The 7446-nt window shown below is 37.6% G+C and overlaps 1 pseudogene; it reads right to left on the bottom strand.

Moving 5' to 3' along the window:
- Positions 1–366: 366 nt before the first annotated feature.
- Positions 367–4836, bottom strand: LOC103638532 (uncharacterized; annotated as a pseudogene).
- Between the last annotated feature and the right edge of the window lie 2610 nt (positions 4837–7446).

Raw genomic sequence — 7446 nt, 5'->3', positions numbered from 1 at the left:
AAATGTGGAGCAAAAACGTCACTAATTGTACCATGAGACCGGTTGCCACATGTCTGATGATATGGCTAAATGAAGTGGCAGGTGACGTGGCACATTTTTATGACGAATATATTCGTCATAAATGAGCTTACGTGGATGCTGATGTGGCAACAACTTTGTGACAATATGTTTTGTCATAAGATGAATGAGGTGGCAGATGACATGGCAGCTGACATGTCAAATAAACTATGACGAATATTTTGTCATAAAAACAGTGACATAGCAGCTGATGTGGCAATCACATTCTGACATTTTGATTCGTCACTAATGCTTGATGCCCAAAACCATCCAACACATAATGCACATATTTTTTACAAACATCCAAAGTAACAATATCCACATATATTTCAAGCATAATGCATCCAACACATAAGCTTTTAACATTAAACATGATTCATAATCCTCTATAACAAGTGAACAATAGAACAAGTTGTAGTTCGTATTAATTTCTACAGCAAGCATAAGGATAAAACGAGGTCTAAAGTTTTGTGAGATCAATCTTCAGGATGGTTGACACCAACACCCTAGCAAGCATACTTAAGGAGGAGTCATCTGGCCACGATTGATGCTTAATATTTGTCGAAGGAGACTGTTATTTTCTGATAAGGACTTCTTCAAATCTGCAATCTCAGTCGATTGATTAGCAATGGTTGCCTCAGATGCTTGTGACTGGGCCTTTAGGGTTTCCATTTCTTCTCGAAATCCATTTTTTTCTTGCCTCTCAGTGTCCAATTGAGTCTGAAGCTCTTGCATCCTTGTCGAGATAGTCCTTGTATTGCTTCTCTTGGAGGCAGGTAAAAGGCCAGCATTGTGAAGAAATTTACTTGAACCCGGTAGCACATTGGAAACAACTTCTGTCGAAGACAGCACATGCTGTCCATCTTCAACTGGTGTTGCCACCATTGCTTCCATATCACCCTAACATAAATATTGAAACTTAATATATTATAATTCATGTTGGAGACGGGTAACAAAGAGAGAAAACATGTACTTACTATAGCTTTCTGAACGGCCTCACTAAATCCTTTCTTCTTGCTGCAATGCATCTCCTTGAAAAGATCAATTGCACTAGGTTCCATATCTTTATATTTTTCTTGCCTCTAAAATGATGTCAAATAAATTTTGTGAGCATGGTTGATCAAAACAGAAGCTACAGGTTGAGATTTAGATTATTGAATTGTAACAGCATGTAGACATATTAAGAACTGAACTGGGTATGTAGTTTTTATAGGTTCTAACTATTGTGCATCATTTTAGCTTTAAATTCTGCTTGCTTGTGCTTTTTTCACCAACTGTGGCTGCTACTACACAATCTAGCTGCTCAGCAGTACCTGATGCAGCAATAGCTGCACAACTGGCCCAATATAAAAAAATTAGATATGCAGCCAAAACAATTAGAGTGAATAGCTTCCAAGCAACTGGTTACAGCAGATGTAGCTCAGCTGCTTAGCAGTACCTAAATCAGCAATTACTGTGTAGCAAGCTCAATATAAAAAAATTAGATGCGGCCAAAATAGTTTCAATAAAAAGCTTCCAAGCAACTAGTTGCAGCAGATGTAGCTGCTGCTACAAGCATCTGAAGGCTTGTAGGAGCACTGTAATCACTACAGGTTAGTCAGAGGTTCACTGCAGTTACATCTTTTGAAATCGAACTCTCCCCAACCTCAACGTTCTTTTATGTACATGACCTTCAGCTATCTGACTAGGAGTTCAAAGATGGGAACCTGAGACTGCATATTTCTAGCTATTGTGGTACAACTCTACATGTTTTATTCTAGAATTTGGTGATGATTTAATCTGTATCGAGTCATTTATGCACTTAACATGACTATATAATCAACTAAATAAGCAATTAACTCAGTCAAAGCACAAGATCTGCTAGCAAAAACAATTATATTTGAAGGCATCATATGTATTTTAAAGACCGTACTCTAGCTAGGAATTGTTAATACACAAAATGGTTGTTGAAAATAAAAAACAACCAAGAAGAAGTAGTGCATACGTTAAAAAAGCAATGATGTAGTCTAAATATTAGAGATATTAAGGTGACCGTGTTGGTAGGTAGTAGCAGTACCCATTCATACATTAACCAAGAATTTGACAAGCAACGAGTTCATCCACACATAACAATTTCTTACCACTACATAGGATTTTGCAATGTAGGATTGAGATCCTGTGCACTGTGGAAATTGACCTTCTCACGATTAAGTTTGTTCTTGACACAATTGTTCTGCGTGTAAAATGAAACTGTAAGGTAGAGAAATATATATATTTAATTGTATTGTGAAACTATTTATGATGATTGCATAGTCTCATCCATTTTCTTAACCGAACTATAATTCATCATTGAGTCTTTCACTCCTAGCTAAGTTTATGTATGCGACTTTAGGAAGCACAATACTATCAACACATACATCACTTGGAAAAGGATGAAAAAGTTAATTATGTTGAGGGATGAAATGGAGCTTGATCACAAATACCTTGTGGTTTGGGGTAGACCACATTTGTACCAAATCTTTCCATTGGTCATCAGTCATACATGGAACAGGCGATGTAGTCCTCACTTGATTTGCAGGAACCCCGGTGAAGTACTTCCTTTTCAGCCTATACCTCATCTGGCGCTGCCCTCCTTTTATCATATCAACACATGCATCTTTGACTGCCTTACTGTCCACATCCATGGTGAATTGACCCTAGTAAAAAGTGGTGACTTTAGAATACTTGATTGAAAAGGACAATAGACTGTAATTGAACAAGTGATGCAAATATTGACTTACAGCAAGCTTGCCAATATAGTCTGTAATTTTACCCTCGTTCTCTTGCTTCTTGTACTCCTTCCAGTGTGGAAATATTGGAATATGTTGCCTGAGTATGATCCCACCCTCTGATGCAAACTTTGCGACCTAAATAGGGGGTTCTGGCCTTCGCTTTCCATCATAAATTTGGATTGGAATCTTAGTGCCTAACCCTCTGCTCACGGATTCAAGTTGTTTTCCCATACTTCTTTGCCTTGGTACCAATTCTAGTTATTGGAGTGAGTAAAAAGCAATTTAGTGCCAAATATAAAAAATAATTGGACATATACTTACAACTTGAATTACTTATGCAGGTTCACTAGCCTAGGATAAACTAATAAATTTATTGAATAACAATTGAATTGAAATTACATATATAAATAATCACTTGCCTTCATCTGCAATGTGGTCGCTGATGTCAGCTTGTATGGGAGAATTAGCTTGTGCAACAGCAGTCAGGCCTTGGGTGTAATTTTGTTCAGCGACTGCAGTTGAAGTAAATTGTGTTGCAGAAGTAATGTTTTGGGTGGATTCTTGGTTTGTGGTAGCTGTTTAACTAGGATGTGTAGTGGTAGTTAGGTTTAGGAAGGATTGTTGGTTTATGGTAGCACTCCTTTGCCTAGTGATTCTAATTTGTTGTTCATTTACACCAGGGGCCACAACCCTTTTATGTCCTCGTGTTCCTTGCGTAGTTTTTTCAGCAACATGAGTTGAGTTGTGGCTACGTACACCTTTTGCAACCTGGAAATCCTGTAGGCATAACACAATAATGTGCATATCGATTTGTTTACAAATGCAAGAGTAATGATATGTAAAATGAGAAAACAAATAGACGAATCAGTAACTTGCTGACCTCCTCTTGCTCAGAGCCTTCACTGTCCTCACCGTCATACAAAGACCCAGATTCCTCTGAACAATCATCTTTGCTCCTTACTCTTGTAGCAGTCATTATTGTGCGCAGCTGATTAATCCCAAGCCGTTGGAACATTTGGTTGTTCCTCATCACATGTGCTGCCCTCTGTTTCTCATATTCAGTAGGAGTGGTTTCTGTACATTCATAAAATGATTTTATAAATCATAAACCACTCTAATGTTACAAGGAAACTAATAGAAAAGTTTATGAGTAGTGCATTTTAAAACTAGAAGGCAAGGCTAGGCGTTTCTCATATCCCAAGTCGTTGCTCATGCCATCCTCTTGAGAGGCTAGGCGGCATGAAACGACTGACCATGCATTAAAGATTTGATAAGTGCATTCAATAATTCATGTCCAACAATGTTAAAGGATCAGTGTCTGATACGGTAAAATTCAGCAGAAACGATGGGCTTCGAATGAGTCAGTTCAAATAGCAGACTGGGTGTTCTGCTTGTTACTAATAGTTGGTTATCCAGTTCATGGTGATGATTACTGAAAAATTTATGTAAACCAATTTATCCAAAATGTAAATGATTTGCAAAAAAATTGCAGAAGGGACTCAAAGAAATCAGTTATCTTCGACACAGTTTAAAGCAGTGTTATGACTAAGTTTATCATAAGTGCTAAGCAACCTAATAATTCACTGTCGCTGATGCAATCTAGGTTGGTTGTGGTGACTACATCAACTCTGAACAATGGATCTTTGAATACTAATTAATCTAGTAATCTATAAACTTCCCAACTGGGCTAGCAGTAGGGGTGGAATTACCTGCTAGGGCATCCCTTTTGCATCGAGATCCCATCCTCCCTGGAGCCATCCTGATCTTGGGATAGAGAGGCTGAAGGGGATGTGAAGTTGCTGCCGGCAAGAAAGGGGAGGTAAAGTCGCCGCTGGCAGGATGGGGAGTTGAAGTCGCCGCTGGCAGGATGTGGAGGTGAAGTCGCCACCGGCAAGGATGTGCAGGGGATGTCGTGGAATGAAAAAGGAAACTACTGGACTCAATCTAAATGGGTAGTGGGTGCCGAGGATTTAGTTCAATCGGTGGTTAGCATGAGCCGCGGTTTTAGTGCCGTATATTTTTTTTGGCTAGCGAGGTACCACCCATTTTTTCCTTTTTGGCGGATGGCAAAACTGAATGTGCCTTCCTTTGCTTGCTCGGTGCAGACTTGTGTTCGTTGCAGACTTGTGCTCGGTGCCGATTTGTTCACTTATATACTGCTTTGTCAGAATGATGAGAAATTCATATGGCACAGTGGTTTGTGTTAGTTGAGAGGTGTATGAGGTGCTGGGTTCGATGTAGCTTGGGTCCTTTTTTTGGCATTTTGTCCCATTAATCTTACATTCACACTTTTTTGTATAAGACCAAAACCCTTTTGCATAATCCTCTGAATTTTTTACCTTAAGCAAATAAGACTAAAACATTACTCCATGCCAAGTTTCACCATTTTTTGACCAAATTTGCTATTTATTTATTTATTTATTTATTTTTGCCTAGGGAAGGCATTTAACCCACAGAAAATAGTAAATAGTCCAAAAAAGGGACATCTATGCATGAATTAAGTTTGTATAGGCTAGATGAACAAATAGTACAAATTTCAAGGAAGAAAACAAACAAAACTAAGAAATGTAGCTCAAACCTTTTTTGGACTATTTACTATTTTCTAAGGGTTAAATGCCTTCCCTAGGCAAAAATAAATAAATAAATAGCAAATTTGGTCAAAAATGGTGAAACTTGGCATGGAGTAATGTTTTAGTCTTATTTGCCTAAGGTAAAAAATTCAAAGGATTATGCAAAAGTTTGAATATAGGTGCTTCACAAACGGACACATATCTCACTAAGTTTCGTGACATTGAACTACAACTACACGGTTTGAGCTACATTTCTTAGTTTTGTTTGTTTTCTTCCTTAAATTTGTACTATTTGTTCATCTAGGCTATACAAACTTAATTCATGTATAGATATCCCTTTTTTGGACTATTTACTATTTTTCTGTGGGTTAAATGCCTTCCCTAGGCAAAAATAAAAACAATAAATAGCAAATTTGGTCAAACAATGGTGAAACTTGGCATGGAGTAATGTTTTAGTCTTATTTGCTTAAGGTAAAAAATTCGGAGGATTATGCAAAAGTTTGAATATAGGTGCTTCACAAACGACACATAACTCACTAAGTTTCGTGACATTGAACTACAACTACACGGCTTGAGCTACATTTCTTAGTTTTGTTTGTTTTCTTCCTTAAAATTTGTACTATTTGTTCATCTAGCCTATACAAACTTAATTCATGCATAGATGTCCCTTTTTTGGACTATTTACTATTTTCTGTGGGTTAAATGCCTTCCCTATGCAAAAATAAATAAATAAATAGCAAATTTGGTCAAACAATGGTGAAACTTGGCATGGAGTAATGTTTTAGTCTTATTTGCTTAAGGTAAAAAATTCAGAGGATTATGCAAAAGTTTGAATATAGGTGCTTCACAAACGGACACATATCTCACCAAGTTTCGTGACATTGAACTACAACTACACGGTTTGAGCTACATTTCTTAGTTTTGTTTGTTTTCTTCCTTGAAATTTGTACTATTTGTTCATCTATCCTATACAAACTTAATTCATGCATAGATGTCCCTTTTTTGGACTATTTACTATTTTCTGTGGGTTAAATGCCTTCCCTAGGCATAAATAAATAAATAAATAGCAAATTTGGTCAAACAATGGTGAAACTTGGCATGGAGTAATGTTTTAGTCTTATTTGCTTAAGGTAAAAAATTCAGAGGATTATGCAAAAGGGTTTTGGTCTTATGCAAAAAAAAGTGTGAATATAAGATTAATGGGACAAAATGCAAAAAAAAAAGGACCCAAGCTACATCGAACCGAGCACCTCATACACCTCTCAACTAACACAAACCACTGCGCTATATGTATTTCTCGTCATTCTGACAAAGCAATATATAGGTGAACAAATCGGCACCGAGCACAAGTCTGCAACGAACACAAGTCTGCACCGAGCAAGCAGAGGAAGGCACATTCAGTTATTTGAGCAGTTATTTCAGCACATTCAGTTATTTGAACACAAGTCTGCAGTTATTTGAGCAGTTATTCAACCATTCAGTCAGATATTTGATCAGTTATTCAAACAGTTAGATAATTGAGCAGTTATTCAACCATTCAGTCAGATAATTGAGCAGTTATTCAAACATTCAGTTATTTGAGCAATTCAAACATTCAGTCAGATATTTGAGCAGTTCAAACATTCAATTACATTCAGATAGGTGCACAGTTTTGCCTTTTCAGCTACATTTAGTTACATTCAGATAGGTGCACAGTTTTGCCTTTTGAGCTACATTCAGTTACATTCAGATATTTGAGCAGTTATTTCAGTCCAAATTCAGCTAAATCTCAGCTACAAGTCCGCAACGAGCCAAATTCAGCTAAATTTCAGTCCAAATGCAACGGAGCGCGGGGATGGAGCAGCAGGGAGAGCGGACACGGAGCGCGGGGATGGAGCAGCAGGTCACGGCGGCTGTCTTCCCTCTCGCCTCCATTCTCCTTTCTTCGCGCTGAAAACTGAATGTCAGCAACTGCTTTCTGCTTCCTGTGTTCTTAATTTCCTATGTACTGAGGACTGCTTCTATGTTCAGAATGAAAACAGAACTGTGTTGCAAAAAATAGAAATGTGTTGCTTTCTTTTCTGTGTTCT

The sequence above is a fragment of the Zea mays genome, chromosome 9 (assembly GCF_902167145.1).
Source record: "Zea mays cultivar B73 chromosome 9, Zm-B73-REFERENCE-NAM-5.0, whole genome shotgun sequence".
Lineage (NCBI taxonomy): Eukaryota > Viridiplantae > Streptophyta > Magnoliopsida > Poales > Poaceae > Zea > Zea mays.
The sequence above is the reverse complement of the archived record's forward strand: the minus strand, read 5'-3'. Positions and strand labels throughout refer to the sequence as shown.